At 49.1% G+C, this 24,855-nt stretch overlaps 1 long non-coding RNA gene across 1 annotated transcript; it reads right to left on the bottom strand.

Moving 5' to 3' along the window:
* Positions 1 to 5,411: 5,411 nt before the first annotated feature.
* On the bottom strand, positions 5,412 to 18,590 carry LOC139257849 (uncharacterized). The gene is made up of 3 exons (XR_011592328.1): positions 18,495 to 18,590; positions 17,982 to 18,152; positions 5,412 to 6,927 (listed from the first exon to the last, which is right to left on the bottom strand). It is a non-coding gene; the product is annotated as an uncharacterized lncRNA (long non-coding RNA).
* Between the last annotated feature and the right edge of the window lie 6,265 nt (positions 18,591 to 24,855).

Raw genomic sequence — 24,855 nt, 5'->3', positions numbered from 1 at the left:
GGGTGGACCCTGTCGGGTGGTTCCCTGAGCAGACTGTCGAACTCGTCTGGCAGAATGTCTCATCGCCAGAGCTTTCACATAAGCACCAAGACGTAGCTTGGTTGGCGGTGAGAAGGGCCCTACCAATCAGATCCTTCATGCACAGCCGGGGTTTCAGAGACACGGCACTCTGCCCCTGTGTTGGCTGCGGTGCGGACGAGACTGTCACCCATCTCCTTTGGGATTGCCCCTTCGCAAGGCAGGTCTGGAAGGAGATGCAGTGGTTGCTGTCGAGGTTCATCCCGAGCAGCTCCGTAACACAGGACTCTGTGTTCTACGGACTGTTCCCAGGGACACACGCCGAGACAGACATCATCTGCTGCTGGAGGGCCATCAACTCGGTGAAAGACGCACTTTGGTCTTGCCAAAACTTGCTGGTCTTCCAGAGCAAGGAGATGTCCACGTCTGCGTGTTGCAGACTGGCGCAATCCAAGATCCAGGATTACGTGCTGAGGGACGCACTAAAAATTGGTGGAGTCGCCGCAAAGGCACAGTGGGGAAGGGCCACAGTTTAAAGCCCTTCCGCCACAGTAAACCCAGGGGCTGGAATCAGTATAAAACTCCCCTCGGGCTGTACTTGTAAACCTTTGTATACATAGAGCACCATGATCTGAACACACCTATGCAGTGCCATGTATAATGCAAGTTCTGTTTAGTAATGTATGTTGTAAAGAAATGTAACTTTATCCTCACCCGTTCCGTGTACTGTATAGTGCCACATGTAACGTAATTTGGTGACTGTATTACAATGTATCCTGGATTGTACTGAAATGTACCTCGAAATGTAAGGTAAAGAAATGTATTGAACGGAACTGCCGTTAGCATCCAAATACACTGAACTGTCTAACAATGTATCGTGCAAATTTTTATATGAATAAAGTATATTTTGAAATAAAAAATGTTTAGAGACAGAAAGTGATCTCACTTCACATCCCATTGCACGGCCTCATGCTGGATAATTGTGCTCGGTGGTCACTCTCCCAGTCTCATTTCCTGTCTTACCTTGTAACCTGTGTGTACAGTCTACAGGACCGGTGTGTGTCTGAGTAAATGGCACTCTCACTGACCTTTCTCCCCAGTCCATCCCCAGGACCAGTGTGTATCTGAGTCAATGGGACTCTCACTGACCTTTCTCCCCAGTCCATCCCCAGGACCAGTGTGTATCTGAGTCAATGGGACTCTCACTGACCTTTCTCCCAGTCTATCCCCAGGACCAGTGTGTATCTGAGTCAATGGGACTCTCACTGACCTTTCTCCCCAGTCCATCCCCAGGACCAGTGTGTATCTGAGTCAATGGGACTCTCACTGACCTTTCTCCCCAGTCTATCCCCAGGACCAGTGTGTATCTGAGTCAATGGGACTCTCACTGACTTTTCTCCCCAGTCCATCCCCAGGACCAGTGTGTATCTGAGTCAATGGGACTCTCTCTGACCTTTCTCCCCAGTCCATCCCCAGGACCAGTGTGTATCTGAGTCAATGGGACTCTCTCTGACCTTCCTCCCCAGTCCCCCAGGACCAGTGTGTATCTGAGTCAATGGGACTCTCTCTGACCTTTCTCCCCAGTCTATATCTGAGTCAATGGGACTCTCTCTGACCTTTCTCCCCAGACTATATCTGAGTCAATGGGACTCTCTCTGACCTTTCTCCCCAGACTATATCTGAGTTAATGGGACTCTCTCTGACCTTTCTCCCCAGACTATATCTGAGTCAATGGGACTCTCTCTGACCTTTCTCCCCAGACTATATCTGAGTCAATGGGACTCTCTCTGACCTTTCTCCCCAGTCTATCCCCAGGACCAGTCTATATCAGAGTCAATGGGACTCTCTCTGACCTTTCTCCCCAGTCTATCCCCAGGACCAGTGTGTATCTGAGTCAATGGGACTCTCTCTGACCTTTCTCCCCAGTCTATCCCCAGGACCAGTGTGTATCTGAGTCAATGGGACTCTCTCTGACCTTTCTCCCCAGTCCATCCCCAGGACCAGTGTGTATCTGAGTCAATGGGACTCTCTCTGACTTTCCTCCCCAGTCTATATCGGAGTCAATGGGACTTTCTCTGACCTTTATCCCCAGTCCCCCAGGACCAGTGTGTATCTGAGTCAATGGGACTCTCTCTGACCTTTCTCCCCAGACTATATCTGAGTCAATGGGACTCTCTCTGACCTTTCTCCCCAGACTATATCTGAGTCAATGGGACTCTCTCTGACCTTTCTCCCCAGTCCATCCCCAGGACCAGTGTGTATCTGAGTCAATGGGACTCTCTCTGACCTTCCTCCCCAGTCTATATCGGAGTCAATGGGACTTTCTCTGACCTTTATCCCCAGTCCCCCAGGACCAGTGTGTATCTGAGTCAATGGGACTCTCTCTGACCTTTCACCCCAGTCCCCCAGGACCAGTGTGTATCTGAGTCAATGGGACTCTCTCTGACCTTTCTCCCCAGTCTATATCGGAGTCAATGGGACTCTCTCCGACCTTTCTCCCCAGTCTATATCTGAGTCAATGAGACTCTCTCTGACCTTTCTCCCCAGACTATATCTGAGTCAATGGGACTCTCTCTGACCTTTCTCCCCAGTCTATATCTGAGTCAATGGGACTCTCTCCGACCTTTCTCCCCAGTCTATATCTGAGTCAATGGGACTCTCTCCGACCTTTCTCCCCAGACTATATCTGAGTCAATGGGACTCTCTCTGACCTTTCTCCCCAGACTATATCTGAGTCAATGGGACTCTCTCTGACCTTTCTCCCCAGACTATATCTGAGTCAATGGGACTCTCTCTGACCTTTCTCCCCAGTCTATCCCCAGGACCAGTCTGTATCAGAGTCAATGGGACTCTCTCTGACCTTTCTCCCCAGTCTATCCCCAGGACCAGTGTGTATCTGAGTCAATGGGACTCTCTCTGACCTTTCTCCCCAGTCTATCCCTAGGACCAGTGTGTATCTGAGTCAATGGGACTCTCTCTGACCTTTCTCCCCAGTCTATCCCTAGGACCAGTGTGTATCTGAGTCAATGGGACTCTCTCTGACCTTTCTCCCCAGTCTATCCCTAGGACCAGTGTGTATCTGAGTCAATGGGACTCTCTGACCTTTCTCCCCAGCTGATCTATGGAAGCTCTGTGAATCGGAAGGTTCTCTCTGGTTGGTGCTCTCACAATCCTGTGCTGGTTCACCTGTTGTTGTTCCTCAGGCTACAATCCCTGTTTACTTCCACCTGTGGAACTTTATCACTCCTCCATTCACCGGGAGATGGAATTCTGGCAGGGCAGAAAATGAGAACAATATTGACGGTGTGACGTCGAATGTGACATAAACCTACCCTGTAGTTATTCGTAAAAATAAAACATTGAAATAAAAATAATTCCCCAGTCCGCAGTTAGACACTCCTCATATACAAGCCATGCGTTTTCCAGGAATAGCTCACATTTTGGGGACTTTCTCCGCTATCTGTAATCACTGCCCATTCCTTTATCATAGAATCGTAGAGGTTTACAGCACAGGAGGAGGCCATTTCGGCCCATCGTGTCCGTGCCGGCCAACAAGAGGCTATCCAGCCTAATCTCACTTTCCAGCTCTAGGTCCGTAACCCTGCAAGTTACGGCACTTCAAGTGCACATCCAAATACTTTTTAAATGTGGTGAGGGTTTCTGCCTCTACCACCCTTTCAGGCCGTGAGTTCCAGACTCCCACAAACCCTCTGCGTGAAGACATTTCCCCTCAAATTCTTCTACCAATTACTTTAAATTTATGCTCCCTGGTTGTTGACCCCTTTGCTGAGGGAAATAGACACTTTCTATCGACTATATCTAGGCCCCTCATAATTTTACGCACCTCAAATGAGGTCTCCCCTCAGCCTCCTCTGTTCCACGGAAAACAAATCCAGCCTATCCAATCTGTCCTCATAGCTAAGATTCTCCACTCCCGGCAAAATCCTTGTAAATCTCCTCTGTACCCTCTCCAGTGCAATCACATCCTTCCTGTAATGTGGTGACCAGAACTGCATGCAATACTCAAGCTGTGGCCTAACAAGTGTTTTATACAGTTCAAGCATAACCCCTCCCGCTCTTGTATTCTGTACCTCGGCTAATAAAGGCAAGCATTCCGTAAGCCGTCTGAACCACTTTATTCACCTGTTTGCCACGCACGGCCTGCCTGATGTCCTTGTCAGCGACAATGGGCCGTGCTTCACCAGCGCTGAATTCAAGGAATTCATTACCCGCAAAAACAGGAAGGCACAATGTTACTTGAATGGTGACAGATTAGGAAAGGGGAAGGTGCAACGAGACCTGGGTGTCATGGTATATCAGTCATTGAAAGTTGGCCTGCATGTACAGCAGGCGATGAAGGCGGCAAATGGCATGTTGGCCTTCATAGCGAGAGGATTTGAGTGTAGGAGCAGGGAGGTCTTACTGCAGTTGTACAGGGTCTTGGTCAGGCCTCACCTGGAATATTGTGTTCAGTTTTGATCTCCTAATCTGAGAAAGGACATTTTTGCTATTGAGGGAGTGCAGCGAAGGTTCACCAGACTGATTCCTGGGATGGTCGGACTGACATATGAAGAGAGACTGGATCAACTGGGCCTTTATACACTGGAGTTTAGAAGGATGAGAGGGGATCTCATAGAAACATACAAGATTCTGACTGGACTGGACAGGTTAGATGTGGGTAGATTGTTCCCGATGTTGGGGAAGTCCAGAACCAGGGGACACAGTCTTACGATAAGGGGTAGGCCATTTAGGACTGAGATGAGGAGAAACTTCTTCACTCAGAGAATTGTGAACCTGTGGAATTCTCTACCACAGAAAGTTGTTGACGCCAGTTCATTGGATATATTCATGAGGGAGTTAGATGTGGCCCTTACAGCTAAAGGAATCAAGGGGTATGGAGAGAAAGCAGGAATGGGGTACTGAAGTTGCATGATCAGCCATGATCATATTGAATGGTGGTGCAAGCTCGAAGGGCCAAATTGCCTACTTCTGCACCTATTTTCTATGTTTCTATCCCGTGACCGGGCGGGACTGAACATGCGCACTGAGGCCACACCGGTGTCTGCTGCGTGAATTAATGACACTGTGTGACTCTGCCGCGACTCCAGGGTCACACAGCACAGACACAGAGCATTGGGTACAACCGGTCCATGCCTGTGATAATGCTACACTCCAGGGTCACACAGCACAGAGACAGAGCATTGGGTCCAACCGGTCCATGGCCGTGTTAATGTTACACTCCAGGGTCACACAGCACAGAGACATAGAATGCATGAGCTCTGAAGTTATGCTTGAACTTTAAAAACCACTAGTTAGGCCACAGCTGGAGTACTGTGTGTGTAAAATCCTGTCCCCTCAGTACAGATTCACACGAGGCATGTAGTGAAGTCAAGGTCACTCTGGACCTGCACCTTTATTTCACAGCTCTGGAATGCTGCACTTGCCCGAGACCTGTCTTTATATACCTGTCTCTTGCAAGTGCACCCCTGGTGGTAAGGTATGCTGGTGGTTACAGGTCATATCTTATTACAGTCATGTATAGCATGTTAGGATACAGTTATATATAATAATGTAAGATACATGACAGTGTGCAGTTCTGGTTATCGCATTACAGGAAATATGTGATTGCACTGGAGCGGGTACAGAGGAGATTTACGAGGATGTGCCTGGGCTGGAGAATTTTAGCTATGAGGAAAGATTGGATAGGCTGGGGTTGTTTTCATTGGAACAGAGGAGCCAAGGGAAGACATTATTGAAGGCCCAGCAGGAGATCGGAGAGGCAGTCGAGGAGGCGAGAGTCCGGGGCAGCGTCCGAGGCCTATAAAAAGGCTCAGCAGGTGATCGGAGAGGCAGTCGAGGAGGCGAAAGTCCGGGGCAACGTCCGAGGCCTATAAAAAGGCCCAGCAGGTGATCGGAGAGGCAGTCGAGGAGGCGAAAGTCCGGGGCAGCGTCCGAGGCCTATAAAAAGGCCCAGCAGGTGATCGGAGAGGCAGTCGAGGAGGCGAAAGTCCGGGGCAGCGTCCGAGGCCTATAAAAAGGCCCAGCAGGAGATCGGAGAGGCAGTCGAGGAGGTGAGAGTCCAGGGCAGCGTCCGAGGCCTATAAAAAGGCCCAGCAGATCGGAGAGGCAGTCGAGGAGGCGAAAGTCCGGGGCAGCGTCCGAGGCCTATAAAAAGGCCCAGCAGGTGATCGGAGAGGCAGTCGAGGAGGCGAGAGTCCGGGGCAGCGTCCGAGGCCTATAAAAAGGCCCAGCAGGAGATCGGAGAGGCAGTCGAGGAGGCGAAAGTCCGGGGCAGCGTCCGAGGCCTATAAAAAGGCCCAGCAGGAGATCGGAGAGGCAGTCGAGGAGGCGAGAGTCCGGGGCAGCGTCCGAGGCCTATAAAAAGGCCCAGCAGGTGATCGGAGAGGCAGTCGAGGAGGCGAAAGTCCGGGGCAGCGTCCGAGGCCTATAAAAAGGCCCAGCAGGTGATCGGAGAGGCAGTCGAGGAGGCGAAAGTCCGAGGCAGCGTCCGAGGCCTATAAAAAGGCCCAGCAGGAGATCGGAGAGGCAGTCGAGGAGGCGAAAGTCCGGGGCAGCGTCCGAGGCCTATAAAAAGGCCCAGCAGGTGATCGGAGAGGCAGTCGAGGAGGCGAAAGTCCGGGGCAGCGTCCGAGGCCTATAAAAAGGCCCAGCAGGTGATCGGAGAGGCAGTCGAGGAGGCGAGGGTCCGGGGCAGCGTCCGAGGCCTATAAAAAGGCCCAGCAGGTGATCGGAGAGGCAGTCGAGGAGGCGGGAGTCCGGGGCAGCATCCGAGGCCTATAAAAAGGCCCAGCAGGTGATCGGAGAGGCAGTCGAGGAGGCGGGAGTCCGGGGCAGCGTCCGAGGCCTATAAAAAGGCCAACACGAGATCGGAGAGGCATGCTGGTGCAGCTGCAGCAGGGTGAGAAAGCAAAAAGAAGTAGAAAAAAATCGAAAGGTGACGTCACAGCCAAGGGGGTAAGTGATTGTCAAATACTTTTTCTTTTTCTTTTCTATATCAGTAAGTAACCTTTTAGCCTTGTTATTGCCAAATTAAGCTTATCTAGGGGTTAAATCATGGCAGGACAGCTCGGACACGTGTTATGCTCCTCCTGTACTGTGAGGGAATTTGAATTTTAAGCCAGTGATAAGCTCTTTGGTGTACGTTCTCAGTTTCGTGTGAATGGGGCTCAGGGCTAGTCTGAGTACCTTGTTGCACCACAGTCTCTCAAACATCTTTTTACATTATGGATTGGCTAGTGTCAGTGTCCAGTTCCATGGCTACGGGTAAGTCATTTAATTTTACATTTAGCATTATGGTTGGACATTTCGTCGAAAATGTGTGCACCCTGTGTACTTCAGCATCTGCCTCCTCTCTCTGAGGCTCGAAATTGCTTTGATCCACCATGGACCGATCTTCCTCTGCCACATGGTGGTTAGCAAGTTTTGCAGAGCTTGCAGCTCATCTGCAAGCTCGTTGGAGGTGCCCCATTATTCCACAGCTCTTGCAAACATACCCTTTGAAGCGGCATGAATAGGCTGAATGGAAGCCTCCACAATGCCAACAAGGTGTGGATTGCCTTGCACTCATCCTTTGTTGCGGACTCTGATTCATCTGGGTCACCTGAGGCCTGCAGGTAGTTGCAGACTCGTGGTTTCTGCCCTGTACATTTCTGCTCGCAAACACAGTTCCAGTTAATTTATGAACATTGCTAGCACTTGTGTGCTGAGAGATTTGTTTGGTGTTATCACTGGTGGATATAAACGCCTGTGCTATTGCAATGGCCTTACTGAGGGTCGGTGTCTCTACAGTCAAAAGTTTTCGTACAATGGTCTTGTGGCAAGTACAAAAAAGTCTCTGAGCATTTGCTCCAGGTAGCCTCAAACTCACATTGTCTTGCAAGTCGCCTTAGCTCGGCGACGTAGCTCGCCACTTCCTAACCTTCAGATCGCTGGCACATGTAGAACCAATACCTCGCCATCAGCGCGCTCTCCCTCGGGTTAAGATGCTCCCAAACCAGTTACACAGCTCCTCATATGACTTATCTGTGGGTTTCACCGGAGCCAGAAGATTCTTCGAGGCTGTAGGTAGGTGTCCCGCAGACCGTGAGGAGGACCGCTCTCCTTTTTGCAGCGCTTCCTTCTCCGTCCAGCTCGTTGGCTACAAAGTACTGGTCTAGCCATTCGACATAGGCTTCCCAGTCCTCACCCTCCGAGAACTTCTCCAGGATGCCCACAGTTTGCTGCATCTTTGCATTGGCTTCATATACTCGTCGCCAGTTATTGTGTTTCTAACACAGATGAGACTGCACACAGGGAGGTAGTGTTTGCGAGTGCTATTGGGGAGGAGTTAAACTAATATGGCAGGGGGTTTGGAACCTATGCAGGGAGACAGAGGGAAGTAGACTGGGGGCAGAAGCAAAAGATAGAAAGAAGAAAAGTAAAAGTGGAGGGCAGAGAAACCCAAGGCAAAAACCAAAAAGGGCCACATTACAGCAAAATTCTAAAGGGGCAAAGTGCGTTAGAAAGACAAGCCTGAAGTTTCTGTGCCTCAATGCGAGGAGTATTCGAAATAAGGTGGACGAATTAACTGCGCAGATAGCAGTTAACGGATATGATGTAATTGGCATCACGGGGACATGGCCCCAGGATGACCAAGGCTGGGAACTCAACATCCAGGGGTATTCAGCATTTAGGAAGTATAGACAGAAAGGAAAAGGAGGTGGGGTGGCATTGCTGGTTAAAGAGGAAATTAATGCAATAGTAAGAAAGGACATTAGCCTGGATGATGTGGAATCAGTATGGTTGGAGCTGCGGAATACCAAGGAGCAGAAAATGCTGGTGGGAGTTGTGTAAAGACCACCAAACAGTAGTAGTGAGGTTGGGGACAGCATCAAATAAGAAATAAGGGATTCATGCAATAAAGGTGCAGCAGTTATCATGGGTGACTTTAATCTACATATTGATTGGGCTAACCAAACTGGTAGCAATGTGGTGGAGGAGGATTTCCTGGAGTGTATTAGGGATGGTTAAGAAGACCAATATGTCAAGGAACTAACCAGGGAGCTGGCCATCCTAGACTGGGTGATGTGTAATGAGAAAGGACTAATTAGCAATCTTGTTGTGCGAGACCCCTTGGGGAAGAGTGACCATAGCTTGGTAGAATTCTTTATTAGGATGGAGAGTGACACAATTAATTCAGAAACTAGGGTCCTGAAATTAAGGAAAGATAACTTCGATGGTATGAGACATGAGTTGGCTAGAATAGACTGGCAAAGGATACTTAAAGGGTTGACGGTGGATAGGCAATGGCAAACATTTAAAGATCACATGGATGACCTTCAGCAATTGTACATCCCTGCCTGGAGTAAAAATAAAACGGGGAAGGTGGCTCAACTGTGGCTAACAAGGGAAATTAAGGATTGTGTTAAATCCAAGGAAGAGACATATAAATTGGCCAGAAAAAGCAACAAACCTGAGGACTGGGAGAAATTTAGAATTCAGCAGAGGAGGACAAAGGTTTTAATTAGGAGGGGGAAAATAGAGTATGAGAAGAAGCTTGCTGGGAACATAAAAACTGACTGCAAAAGCTTCTATAGATATGTGAAGAGAACAAGATTAGTGAAGACAAACGTAGGTCCCTTGCAGTCGGATTCAGGTGAATTTATAATGGGGAACAAAGAAATGGCAGACCTATTGAACAAATACTTTGGTTCTGTCTTCATGAAGGAAAACACAAATAACCTTCCGAAAGTACTAGAAAACCGAGGGTCTAGTGAGATGGAGGAACTGAAGGATATCCTTATTAGGCAGGAAATTGTGTTAGGGAAATTGATGGGATTGAAGGCCGATAAATCCCCGGGGCCTGATAGTCTGCATCCCAGAGTACTTAGGAAAGTGGCCCTAGAAATAGTGGATGCATTGGTGATCATTTTCCAACTGTCTATCGACTCGGGATCAGTTCCCATGGACTGGAGGGTAGCTAATGTAACACCACTTTTTAAAAAGGGAGGGGGAGAGAAAGCGGGTAATTATAGACCGGTTAGCCTGACATCAGTAGTGGGGAAAATGTTGGAATCAATTATTAAGGATGAAATAGCAGCGCATTTGGAAAGCAGTGACAATATCGGTCCAAGTCAGCATGGATTATGAAGGGGAAATCATGCTTGACAAATCTTCTAGAATTTTTTGAGGATGTAACTAGTAAAGTGGACAAGGGAGAACCAGTGGATGTCGTGTATTTGGACTTTCAAAAGGCTTTTGACAAGGTCCCACACAAGAGATTGGTGTGCAAAATCAAAGCACATGGTATTGAGGGTAATATACTGATGTGGATAGAGAACTGGTTGGCTGACAGGAAGCAGAGATTCGGGATAAACTGGTCCGTTTCAGAATGATAGGCAGTGACTAGTGGAGTGCCGCAGGGCTCAGTGCTGGGACCTCAGCTCTTTACAATATACATCAATGATTTGGATGAAGGAATTGAGTGTAATATCTCCAAGTTTGCAGATGACACTAAACTGGGTGGCGGTGTGAGCTGTGAGGGGGATGCTAAGAGGCTGCAGGGTGACTTAGACAGGTTAGGTGAGTGGGCAAATGCATGGCAGGTGCAGTATAATGTAGATAAATGTGAGGTTATCCACTTTGGTGGCAAAAACATGAAGGCAGAATATTATCTGAATGGTGGCAGATTAGGAAAAGGGATGGTGCAACGAGACCTGGGTGTCATGGTACATCAGTCATTGAAAGTTGGCATGCAGGTACAGCAGGCGGTGAAGAAGGCAAATGGTATGTTGGCCTTCATAGCTCGGGGATTTGAGTATAGGAGCAGGGAAGTCTTACTGCAGTTGTACAGGGCCTTGGTGAGGCCTCACCTGAAATATTGTATTCAGTTTTGGTCTCCTAATCTGAGGAAAGATGTTCTTGCTATTGAGGGAGTGCAGCGAAGGTTCACCAGACTGATTCCTGGGATGGTCGGACTGACATATGAAGAGAGACTGGATCAACTGGGCCTTTATTCACTGGAGTTTAAAAGGATGAGAGGCGATCTCATAGAAACATACAAGGTTCTGACAGGACTGGACAGGTTAGATGCAGGTAGATTGTTCCCGATGTTGGGGAAGTCCAGAACCAGGGGACACAGTCTTACGATAAGGGGTAGGCCATTTAGGACTGAGATGAGGAGAAACTTCTTCACTCAGAGAGTTATTAACCTGTGGAATTCCCTGCCGCAGAGAGTTGTTGATGCCAGTTCATTGGATATATTCAAGAGGGAGTTAGATTGAGGGATCAAGTGGTATGGAGAGAAAGCAGGAAAGGGATACTGAGGGAATGATCAGCCATGATCTTATCGAATGGTGGTGCAGGCTCAAAGGGCCAAATGGCCTACTCCTGCACCTATTTTCTATGTTTCTATGTATAAAATTATGAGGAGCCTAGATAGAGTGGATAGGAATGACCTAAGTCCCTCAGCAGAGGGGTCAACAACCAGGGGCATAGATTAAAAGTAATTGGTAGGAAGGTTAGAGGGGATTTGTGGGGAATTTCTTCCACCCAGGAGGGTCGTAGGGGTCTGGAGCTCACTGCTTGAAAGAGGCAGAAACCCTCGCCACATTTAAAAAGTACCTGGATATGCACTAGTGCCAGAACCTACAGGGCTACGGAGCAAGAGCTGTAAAGTGGGATTCTTTGTTGGTCAGCACGGACACGATGGGCCAAATGGCCTCCTTCTGTGCTGTAAATTTCTATGATTCTCAAACTTACACAGATGGGCTGGAAAGTGCTGTCACTGCATTGGTAGGAAGAGGCCAGAATGGCAGGCGGACATGTGCAAATGTTCGAACATTTACAGAAACGTGGTGCAATATTCTCTATTAAAAAGGTATTGAAACAGGCTTTATGAATATTAGAAGTGCTATTAAACCATGGCACAAAGTATTCTTACGAATTAAGTTTATCTTTATAAACTAGTGCTCACAAACAACTGCTTTATAATCTTATGTTACTGCTATTAACATTGTACTGAAATTATTCCAGGTGTCCTGCAGATGTCCCTGGACATCTGAACACACAGACAGGAGTTTACACAGAATGTTTCACTGGCTTTCAGATATAAACTGGAGCCAACGCCTCTTGTGCTGAGATCTGACAGATTGTTACCCTGGCAATAGAGGAAATCGCTCACCGAGAATAACTGAAACGGAAATAACAAAACCACCAGCACATGTTCTGCGTTTAGTGAAGAACATTAACCCTAAACATTCAGCCAGTTTTTCTCATCATGAAGCTGCGATTCCAGTAATGGCTGTTTTACACCACCAGACCTGACACTGCGGATTAACTGAGGGCACCGTTAACTCCAGCTGTACAGAACATTAAACAGCGCCTCATCTACAGAAGATCATCGATAAAATAGTCATTGCTAGAAACAGACCCCGTCACCACTGAAAATCTGTTTGTCTAAAACCGTCTAAATCTGTAACTGTTAATGTAATGATTTGGATGAAGGGACCGAGTGAAATGTAGCCAAGTTTGCTGATGTTACAAAGATTGGGAAAGCAAGTTGTGAGGAGGACATAAACGATCTGCAAAGGGACATAGACAGGCTAAGTGAGTGGGCAAACATTTGGCAGATGGAGTAGAATGTGGGAAAGTGTGAGATTATCCACTTTGGCAGGAAAATAAAAAAGCAATTTATTACTTAAATGAAGATTACAAAGGGCCCCAACAACATCCCGGTTGTTGGGCTGAAAGACTTGTGCTCCAGAACTAGCCGTGCCTTGAGCCAAGCTATTCCAGTACAGCTACAACACTGGCATCTATCCGACAATGTGGAAAACTGCCCAGGTATGTCCTGTCCACAAAAAGCAGGACAAATCCAATCTGGCCAATTACCGCCCCATCAGGCTATTCTCAATCATCAGCAAAGTGACGGAAGGTGTCGCCAACAGTGCTATCAAGCGGCACTTACTCGTCAATAACCTGCTCACCGATACCCAGTTTGGGTTCCGCCAGGAGCACTCGGCTCCAGACCTCATTACAACCTTGGTCCAAACATGGACAAAAGAGCTGAATTCAAGAGGTGAGAGTGACTTCCCTCAACATCAAGGCAGCATTTGACCGAGTGCAGCATCAAGGAGCTCTAGCAAAACTGACGTCAATGGGAATCAGGGGAAACATTCTCCACTGGCTGGAGTCATACCTAGCACAAAGGAAGATAGTTGTGGTGGTTGGAGGTCAATCATCACAGCCCCAGGACATCGCTGCAGGAGTTCCTCAGGGCAGTGTCCTCGGCCCAACCATCTTCAGTTGTTTCATCAATGACCTTCCTTCCATCATAAGGTCAGAAGTGGGGCTGTTCGCTGATGACTGCAGAGTGTTCAGTTCCATTCGCAACTCCTCAGATAATGCAGCAGCCCATGCCCGCATACAGCAAGACCTGGACAACATTCAGGCTTGGGCTGATAACTGGCAAGTAACAGTCGCGCCACACAAGTGTCAGGCAATGACAATATCCAACAAGCGAGAGTCTAACCACCGTCCTTTAGCATTCAATGACATTACCATCGCCGAATCCCCTACCATCAACATCCTGGGGGTCACCATTGACCAGAAACTTAACTGGACCAGCCACTGTGGCAACAAGAGCAGGTCAGAGGCTGGGTATTCTGCAGCAAGTGTCTCACCTCCTGACTCCCCAAAGCCTTTCCACCATCTACAAGGCACAAGTCAAGAGTGTGATCGAATACTCTCCACTTGCCTGGATGAGTCGTCATCATCATAGGCAGTCCCTATGAAATCGAGGAAGACTTGCTTCCACTCTAAAAGTGAGTTCTTCGGTGACTGAACAGTCCAACACGGGAATTACAGTCTCTGTCACAGGTGGGACAGACAGTCGTTAAAGGAAAGGGTGGGTGGGACTGGTTTGCCGCACACTCCTTCCGCTGCCTGCGCTTGTTTTCTGCAGGCTCTCGGCGACGAGATTCAAGGTGCTCAGCGCCCTCCCGGGTGCACTTCCTCCACTTAGGGCCGTCTTTGGCCAGGGACTCCCAGGTGTCAGTGGGGATGTTGCATTTCATCAAAGAGGCTTTGAGGGTGTCCTTGAAACATTTCCTCTGCCCACCGTGGGCTCGCTTGCCGTGTAGGAGTTCCGAGTAGAGCACTTGCTTTGGGAGTCTTGTGTCAGGCATGCAAACAATGTGGCCTGCCCAAGTGAGCTGGTCGAGTGTGGTCAGTGCTTCCAAGGTGGGGATGTTGGCCTGATCGAGGACGCTAACGTTGGTGCATCTGTCCTCGCAGGGGATTTGCAGGATCTTGCAGAGACATCGTTGGTGGTATTTCTCCAGCGATTTGAGGTGTCTACTGTATATGGTCCACGTCTCTGAGCTATACAGGAGGGCGTATATCACTACAGCCCTGTAGACCATGAGCTTTGTGGCAGATTTGAGGGCCTGGTCTTCTGACACTCTTTTCCTCAGGCGGCCGAAGGCTGCGCTGGCGCACTGGAGGCGGTGTTGAACCTCGTCGTCGATGTCTGCCCTTGCTGATAATAGGCTCCCGAGGTTGTGGAAAGTGGTCCACGTAGTCCAGGGTCACATAGAAACATAGAAACATAGAAAATAGGTGCAGGAGCAGGCCATTCGGCCCTTCTAGCCTGCACCGCCATTCAATGAGTTCATGGCTGAACATGCAACTTCAGTACCCCATTCCTGCTTTCTCACCATACCCCTTGATCCCCCTCGTAGTAAGGACTTCATCTAACTCCCTTTTGAATATATTTAGCGAATTGGCCTCAACAACTTTCTGTGGTAGAGAATTCCACAGGTTCACCACTCTCTGGGTGAAGAAGTTTCTCCTCATCTCGGTCCTAAATGGCTTACCCCTTATCCTTAGACTGTGACCCCTGGTTCTGGACTTCCCCAACATTGGGAACATTCTTCCTGCATCGAACCTGTCTAAACCCGTCAGAATTTTAAACGTTTCTATGAGGTCCCCTCTCATTCTTCTGAACTCCAGTGAATACAAGCCCAGTTGATCCAGTCTTTCTTGATAGGTCAGTCCCACCATCCCGGAATCAGTCTGGTGAACCTTCGCTGCACTCCCTCAATAGCAAGAATGTCCTTCCTCAAGTTAGGAGACCAAAACTGTACACAATACTCCAGGTGTGGCCTCACCAAGGCCCTGTACAACTGTAGCAACACCTCCCTGTCCCTGTACTCAAATCCCCTCGCTATGAAGGTCAACATGCCATTTGCTTTCTTAACCGCCTGTTGTACCTGCATGCCAACCTTCAATGACTGATGTACCATGACACCCAGGTCTTGTTGCACCTCTCCTTTTCCTAATCTGTCACCATTCAGATAATAGTCTGTCTCTCTGTTTTTATCACCAAAGTGGATAACCTCACATTTATCCACATTATACTTCATCTGCCATGTATTTGCCCACTCACCTAACCTATCCAAGTCACTCTGCAGTCTCATAGCCTCCTCCTCGCAGCTCACACTGCCACCCAACTTACTATCATCTGCAAATTTGGAGATACTACATTTAATCCCCTCATCTAAATCATTAATGTACAGAGTAAACAGCTGGGGCCCCAGCACAGAACCTTGCGGTACCCCATTAGTCACTGCCTGCCATTCTGAAAAGTCCCCATTTACTCCTACTCTTTGCTTCCTGTCTGACAACCAGTTCTCAATCCATGTCAGCACTCTACCCCCAATCCCATGTGCTTTAACTTTGCACATTAATCTCTTGTGTGGGACCTTGTCGAAAGCCTTCTGAAAGTCCAATTACACCACATCAACTGGTTCTCCCTTGTCCACTCTACTGGAAACATCCTCAAAAAATTCCAGAAGATTTGTCAAGCATGATTTCCCTTTCACAAATCCATGCTGACTTGGACCTATAATGTCACCTTTTTCCAAATGCGCTGCTATGACATCCTTAATAATTGATTCCATCATTTTACCCACTACTTAGGTCAGGCTGACCGGTCTATAATTCCCTGTTTTCTCTCTCCCTCCTTTTTTTTAAAAAGTGGGGTTACATTGGCTACCCTCCACTCGATAGGAACTGATCCAGAGTTAATGGAATGTTGTAAAATGACTGTCAATGCATCCGCTATTTCCAAGGCCACCTCCTTAAGTACTCTGGGATGCAGTCCATCATGCCCTGGGGATTTATCGGCCTTCAATCCCATCAATTTCCCCATCACGCCGTGGATCTTGATGACTGGGGGACAGTGCTGTGTGACAGGGTCAGGTTGGTGGAGGAGCTGTGTCTTACGGATGTTTAGTGTAAAGCCCGAGCTCTTGTACGTGTCAGTGAAGATGCAGGGAACAGCATCAACAGTACATGGCCTTCTTTAACCTTACAATGGCCTTTGACACTGTCAACCGCCTGGATGAGTGCAGCTCCAACAACACTCAAGAAGCTCGGCACCATCCAGGACAAAGCAGTCCGTTTGATTGGCACCTCATCCACCAGCTTAAACATTCACTCCCTCCACCACCGGCGTACCGTGGCTGCAGTGTGTACCATCTACAAGATGCACTGCAGCAACTCGCCAAGGCTTCTTCGGCAGCACCTCCCAAACCTGCGACCTCTACCACCTCGCAGCAAGCACATGGGAACACCACCACCTCCACGTTCCCCTCCAAGTCACACACCATCCTGATTTGGAAGCATATTGCCGTTCCTTCATCATCGCTGGGTCAAAAACCTAGAACTACCTCCCTGCGGGAGTACCATCACCACATAGACTGCGGTGGTTCAAGAAGGTGGCTCACCACCATTTTCTCAAGGGGTAATTCGGGATGGGCACTATGCTGACCTTGCCAGCAATGCCCACATCCTGTGAATGAATTTTTTAAAAAGTACATTGGGACCTGAAAGTCCTTGTTCAGGAAACACAAATAGTGAGCCTGCGGGTGCAGCAATTAATCAGAAATACAAATGGAATGTTGGCATTTATTGCAAGGACCAGTGTGTATCTGAGTCAATGGGACTCTGTCTCACCTTTCTCCCCAGTTCCCCAGAACCAGTGCGTATCTGAGTCAATGGGACTCTCTCTGACCTTTCTCCCCAGTCCCCCAGAACCAGTGTGTATCTGAGTCAATGGGACTCTCTCTGACCTTTCTCCCCAGTCCATCCCCAGGACCAGTGTGTATCTGAGTCAATGGGACTCTCTCTGACCTTTCTCCCAGTCCATCTTCAGGACCAGTGTGTATCTGAGTCAATGGGACTCTCTCTGACCTTTCTCCCAGTCCATCTTCAGGACCAGTGTGTATCTGAGTCAATGGGACTCTCTCTGACCTTTCTCCCCAGTTCCCCAGAACCGGTGCGTATCTGAGTCAATGGGACTCTCTCTGACCTTTTTCCCCAGTCCCCCAGGACCAGTGTGTATCTGAGTCAATGGGACTCTCTCTGACCTTTCTCCCAGTCCATCTTCAGGACCAGTGTGTATCTGAGTCAATGGGACTCTCTCTGACCTTTCTCCCAAGTCCCCCAGGACCAGTGTGTATCTGAGTCAATGGGACTCTCTCTGACCTTTCTCCCCAGTTCCCCAGAACCGGTGCGTATCTGAGTCAATGGGACTCTCTCTGACCTTTTTCCCCAGTCCCCCAGGACCAGTGTGTATCTGAGTCAATGGGACTCTCTCTGACCTTTCTCCCCAGTCTATCCCCAGGACCATTGTGTATCTGAGTCAATGGGACTCTCTCTGACCTTTCTCCCCAGTCCCCCAGGACCAGTGTGTATCTGAGTCAATGGGACTCTCTCTGACCTTTCTCCCAGTCCATCTTCAGGACCAGTGTGTATCTGAGTCAATGGGACTCTCTCTGACCTTTCTCCCAAGTCCCCCAGGACCAGTGTGTATCTGAGTCAATGGGACTCTCTCTGACCTTTCTCCCAGTCCATCTTCAGGACCAGTGTGTATCTGAGTCAATGGGACTTTCTCTTACCTTTTCCCCCAATCGATCTATGGAAGCTGTGAATCAGAAGTGTTCTCTGGGGATGGTGCTCTCACAATCCTGTGCTGGTTTACTTGCTGATGTTGCACAGTCTGCAATCCCTGTTGAATTCCAGCTGTGGACCTTCCTGAATCGCTCCTCCATTCACCGGGAGATCTAATTCTGGCAGGGCAGAAAATGAGAACAATATTGACGGTGTGAAGTGGAATGGGACATAACCCTACCCTGGAGTTACTGGTAAAAACAAAACATTGAAATAAAACTATTTCCCCAGTCCGCAGTCTGAGACTCCTCGTATAGCAGCCCCGCATTTCCTGGGGTAGCTCACATGTTGGGGACTTTCTCCACTGTCTGTAATCACTGCCCATTCCGTTACACACTTGGCTGAAGCCCATCCAGGACACAGTTTGCACGGGACAGGCAATATATTCAGCTCAGAGAACTCAGCAACTTTCCTGGAGTGTTGCCCTGTTTTAATTGCACTGATTAACAACAAGTTTCTACCTCCCACTGTCTGGGGCTCTCTCTGTGTCTGAAGAGCCAACAATGAAGATCCAATTCCCTCTCACTTCCTGTCGGAGTATCCGCCACATCTGGAGAGCGGACCAGCTCAGAGCCCCGCCCCTGTAACCCGGGCAACCATCCTGTGTCCTCCCGTCACTCACACACCGGCCCCACCTCCGTAACCCGGGCAACAACCCTTTGTCCTCCCGTCACTCACACACCGGCCCCGCCCCTGTAACCCGGGCAACCACCCTTTGTCCTCCCGTCAATCACACACCGGCCTCGACCCCGCCCCTGTAACCCGGGCAACCACCTTTTGTCCTCCCGTAACTCACACACCGGCCGCGCCCCTGTATCCCGGGCAACCACCCTTTGTCCTCCTGTCACTCACACACCGGCCCCGCCCCTGTAACCCGGGCAACAACCCTTTGTCCTCCCGTCACTCACACACCGGCCCCACCTCCGTAACCCGGGCAATAACCCTTTGTCCTCCCCGTCACTCACACACTGGCCCCGCCCCTGTCACCCGGGCAACAACCCTTTGTCCTCCCCGTCACCCACACACCGGCCCCGCCTCCGTAACCCGGGAAACTATCCCCGCCCGGCTCAACACGTAAACCCCGCCCACCGGATAGTCGGATTCACCGCAAGAGCGGCACTGCGCCTGCGCGGGAGGGTCAGGGAGCGGCACTGCGCCTGCGCTGGAGGGACACTGCTTCAGCGCAGCGCCCCCAGTGGTGGGAGGACCACAATCCCCCCGCTCCCCCGCTCCCCCTTCCTCCTCTCCTCTCCCTCCTCCCTCCCCCGGGCACTGCCTGGGGCTCAGTGCAGGGACTCACACAGGGAAGTGTCGCCGTGTTGGGGAGCGAGAGACCCCCAGAGGGCGGAGAAGCGAACGGCCATTAACCCGGACACTGAGCGCTCTGCCCCGGCTCCAGCCGCCCACCATCAGTCCGGTTCCTCACATTGTCCAGGGCCGCGCCCTGGATTTTGATGATCCCCAGCATCGAAGCACTGACCACACTCCACCAGCTTCGCTGGGCGGGTCACATCGTCCGCATGCCCGACACGAGACTCCCAAAGCAAGCGCTCTACTCGGAACTCTTACACGGCAAGCAAGCCCCAGGTGGGCAGAGGAAACGTTACAAGGACACCCTCAGAGCCTCCCTGATAAAATGCAACATCCCCACTGACACCTGGGAGTCCCTGGCCAAAGACCGCCCTAAGTGGAGGAAGTGCATCCGGGAGGGCGCTGAGCACCTCGAGTCTCATCGCCGAGAGCATGGAGAAAATAAGTGCAGACAGCGGAAGGAGCCTGCGGCAAACCAGTCCCACCCTCCCTTACCCTCAACGTCTATCTGTCCCACCTGTGGCAGGGACTGTAATTCCCATATTGGACTGTTCAGTCATCTAAGAACTCACTTTCAGAGTGGAAGCAAGTCTTCCTCGATTTCGAGGGACTGCCTACGATGATGATGACATTGTCCAACCGCTGGTTACAGCAGACTGCGCCGCATCCGGGGACTCGGGTATCTGGGACTGGCTCTGAGCACGCGCACTGTGGCCACAGAACCCGATCGCTTCATAAATTAATGACCCTCAGTGAGTCTGGACCGTCTATTGGCTGCACACAGCGGATTGACAGCCAATCACACCAATTGGAGCTGGCAGCACCACCAGAGCCCTTCCCACTACGTTGAAGGAGCGCTAGGCACCTCAGGGTCACGTTGCTCCTGATTTGAACCTGTGCAGCCGTTCGACCGTCTCAGCACACGCTGGTCGGGGACCATCACAGCCCCACCCACTCCTACAGTATGAACACTGAGCCTTATCTTTTAGTACTTGTGAACCCCTCACCCTGTCAGTGCGAGTACTGGTCCCACTCCTATAGGATTAACCCTGAGCCTTATCTTGTAGCACTGGTGAATCCCTCACTCTGTCAGTGCGAGTACTGGTCCCACTCCTGTCGTATTAACCCTGAGCCTTATCTTGTAGCACTGGTGAATCCCTCACTCTGTCAGTGCGAGTACTGGTCCCATTCCTGTCGTATTAACCCTGAGCCTTATCTTGTAGCACTGGTGAATCCCTCACTCTGTCAGTGCGGGTACTGGTCCCACTCCTGCAGTATTAACCCGGAGCCTTTTCTTGTAGTATTGGTGAATCCATCACCCTATCTGTATGGGCACTGGTCCCACTACTGCAGTATTAAACCTTGAGCCTTATCTTCTTCTCAAGCAGTCCCCCTGAGTGGAGGTTGACTTGTTTCCCCATTAATATGAGTTCTAAGGTGACTAATGAGTCCTATGCGGGATCTACAGTCTCTGTCACAAGTGAGGCAGGTGGTGGTTGAAGGGACGGGTGAGTGGGTGGGGTGCGTGGGTTGCCGCACTCTCCTTCCGCTGTTTCTGCTTGGCTGCTGCGTGCTCCCAATGAAGAAACACAAAGTGTTCGGCACCTTCTCGAATGCTCCTCCTCCACTTTGAGCGGTCTTCGGCCAGGGATTCCCAAGAGTCGGAGGGGATGTTACATTTTTTCAAGGAGGCTTTGAGGGTGCCCTTGAAGTGTCTTCTCTGCCCTCCTGGAATTCGCTTCCTGTGACGGAGCTCGGAGTAGAGTGCTTGTTTCAGGAGTCTTGTATCAGGCCTGCGGACAATGTGGCCCATCCATCGGAGTTGATTGAGCGTGATCAAGGCCTCGATGCTGGGGATGTTGGCACTGAGAGAGAACACTGACGTTGGTACGCCTTTCCTGCCAATGGAGTTGATGGTACGTCTCCAGTGCTTTGAGATGCCTACTGTACATTGTCCAGGCCTTTGAAGCATATAGGAAGGAGAGAATCTCTACTGCTCTGTACACCATGAGCTTGGTGCCGGATTTGAGATCTTGGTCTTAAAACACTCTTTTCCTCAGGCAACCGAAGGCTGCACTGGCACACTGAATGTGGTGTTGGGTTTCCTCATCGCTGTCTGCCCTCACTGACAGAAGGCTCCCAAGTTATGGAAAGTGGCCCACGCTGTCCAAGGTCACGTCATGGATCTTGATAATCAGGGGACATTAGTGTGGGACATGGGCAGGCTGGCAGAGAACCTTTGTCTTACGGATGTTTAACGTAAGGCCCAATCTCTTGTATGCTTCAGTGAAGGTGCCAACGCTGGTTTGGAGTATTTACAGACAGGAAGCTCAAATCAAACATCACGTTACACTGATAGACGGCGAGATAAAAGAGCAAATATGTAGGCAAATTTCTGAGAAGTGCAAAAACAATAGGGCAGCAATAGTAGGGCATTTCAACTACCCTAATATTAACTGGGATAGAATAAGGTGAGTGAGGCAATAGAGCAGGGTAGCACTGGGGGAAATAATAACCAGAGCATGACAGGAAGGGACAGAATGTATAAACATAGGAGGTTATCAGAAAGTGGGGTCAAAGCAGGGGAAAATGGTAAAGAAACAAATTTAAAAGCACTTTATCTGAATGCACGTAGCATTCACAACAAGATAGATGAGTTGACGGCACAAATAGATACAAATGGGTATGACCTGATAGCCATTACAGAGACGTGTTGCAAGGTGACCAAGACTGGGGACTAAATATTCCGGGGTATTTGGCAATTCGGAAGGATAGACAGAAAAGAAAAGGAGGTGGGGTAGCTTCGTTAATAAAGGATGGGATCAGTGCATTAGTGAGAAATGATATTGGCTCAGAAGATCAAGATGTAGAATCAGTTTGGGGGGAGATAAGGAATAATAAGGGGAAAAACTCACTAGTGGGCGTAGTCTATAGCCCCCCTAACAGTAGCTGCACTGTTGGACAGAGTATAAATCAAGAAATAATGGAGGCTTGTAAAAAAGGAACGGCAATAATCATGGGCAATTTTAATCTCCATATTGATTGGGCAAACCAATTGATGAAGAGTTCATAGAGTGTATCCGGGATAGTTTCCTTGAACAGCATGTTGCGGAACCAACCAGGGAACAGGCTATCTTAGATCTGGTACTGTGCAATGAGACAGGTTTAATAAATGATCTAGTAAAGGATCCTTTAGGAAAGTTCACAGGGTTGGGGGTGATATATTAGCATGGATAGAGGATTGGCTAACTAACAGAAACCAGAGAGTTGGGGTAAATGGTTCATTCTCTGGTCAGCAACCAGTAACTAGTGGGGTGCCGTAGGGATCAGTGCTGGGGCCCCAACTATTTACAATCTATATTAACGACTTGGAAGAAGGAACTGAGTGTAATGTAGCCAAGTTTGCTGATGATACAAAGATGGGAGGAAAAGCAATGTGTGAGGAGGACACAAAAAATCTACAAAAGGACATAGACAGGCTAAGTAAGTGGGCAAAAATTTGGCAGATGGAGTATAATGTTGGAAAGTGTGAGGTCATGCACTTTGGCAGAAAAAAAATCAAAGAGCAAGTAAATGGAGAAAGATTGAAAGTGCTGCAGTACAGCGGGACCTGGGGGCTGGGGGTACTTGTGCATGAAACACAAAAGGATAGTATGCAGGTACAGCAAGTGATCAGGAAGGCCAATGGTATCTTGGTCTTTATTGGAAAGGGGGTGGAGTATAAAAGCAGGGAAGTCTTGCCACAGCTATATAAGATATTGGTGAGGCCACACCTGGAATACTGCATGCAGTTTTGGTTTCCATATTTACGAAAGGATATACTTGCTTTGGAGGCAGTTCAGAGAAGGTTCACTAGGTTGATTCCAGGGATGAGGGAGTTGACTTATGAGGAAAGGTTGAGATGGTTGGGTCTTTACTCATTGGAATTCAGAAGAATGAGAGGTGATCTTAAAGAAACGTATAAGATTATGAGGGGGCTTGACAAGGTGGATGCAGAGAGGATGTTTCCACGGATGTGGGAGACTAGAACTAGAGGGCATGATCTTAGAATAAGGGGCCGCCCATTTAAAACAGAGATGAGGAGAAATTTCTTATCTCAGAAGGTTGTAAATCTGTGGAATTCACTGCTTCAGAGAGCTGTGGAAGCTGGGACATTGAATAAATTTAAGATAGAAATAGCCAGTTTCTTAAACAATAAGGGGTTATGGGGAGCGGGCTGGGAAGTGGAGCTGAGTCCATGATCAGATCAGCCATGATCTTATTGAATGGCGGAGCAGACTCGAGGGGCCGTATGGCCTACTCCTGTTCGTATTTCTTATGTTCTTATGAAAGGGTGATCATAGCATGGTTGAATTTCAAATTCAGTTGGAGGGTGAGAAAGTTGGATCTCAAACCAGTGCCCTAAGCTTAAATAAAGGAGACTACAAAGGTATGTAGACAGAGTTGGCTAAAGTGGACTGGGAAAATAGATTAAAGTATGGGATAGTTGATGAGCAATGACGGACATTTAAGGAGATATTTCATAACTCTCAATAAAAATATATTCCAATGAGAAGGAAAGACTGTAAGAGAAGGGATAATCATCCATGGCTAACTAAGGAAATAAAGGATGGTATCAAACTGAAAACAACGGCATTCAAAGTGGCCAAGTCTAGTGGGAGGCCAGAGGATTGGGAAACTTTTAAAAACCAGCAAAGAATGACAAAAAAAATAAAGACAGGGAAGATAGATTATGAAAGTAAACTAATAAGAAATATAAAAACAGATAGTAAGAGTTTCTACAGTTATATAAAAAGGAAAAGAGTGGCTAAAGTAAATGTTGGTCTCCCAGAGAATGAGACTGGGGAATTAATAATGGAGAACAAGGAAATGGCACAGATTTTGAAGAAATATTTTGTATCAATCATCACAGTAAACGATACTAAAAACATCCCAATAGTGGATAATCAAGGGGCTATAGGGGGGTGGAACTTAAATCACTGTCATTAAAGAAGTAATACTCATAAAAATAATGGGACTAAAGGTGGACAAGTCCCCGGGAACTGATGGCTTGCATCCAAGAGTCTTAAAAGAAGTGAATGACTATTTGTACTGTGTTTTTTCTGTCCTTCTGCACATGCGTCTGTCGAGACTCCGCCCCCCCGAAGCCTCATGCCCAAACCGGGTGCGGCCCCGAACCTTTGCTGCGCTGACCGACTCTGTTCCTCCCATTGGGCTCCGAGCAACCGAGAGAGAGAGAGAGAGCGAGAGCAACAGCAACAGAGACAGAGAGAGAAAGAGAGAGAGAGAAAGGGGCGGGCAGCGAGAGAGACTGTCAGGCGGGCAAGAGAGAGAGAGAGAGAGAGCCTGGGAGAGGGACGAGGGGAGAGAGAACCTGCGGGGTGGGAGCCGGGGGGGGGGGGGGCGGAGAGAGAAAGAGAACCTGGAGGGAGAGAGAGAGAGGGAGGAGGGAGAGAGAGAGAGAGAGAGAGAGAGAGGGAGGGGGAAAGAGTGAGGGAGGGGGAAAGAGTG

This window comes from Pristiophorus japonicus, unplaced genomic scaffold (assembly GCF_044704955.1).
Source record: "Pristiophorus japonicus isolate sPriJap1 unplaced genomic scaffold, sPriJap1.hap1 HAP1_SCAFFOLD_918, whole genome shotgun sequence".
NCBI lineage: Eukaryota > Metazoa > Chordata > Chondrichthyes > Pristiophoridae > Pristiophorus > Pristiophorus japonicus.
This window is presented reverse-complemented; position numbering and strand designations above follow the sequence as displayed.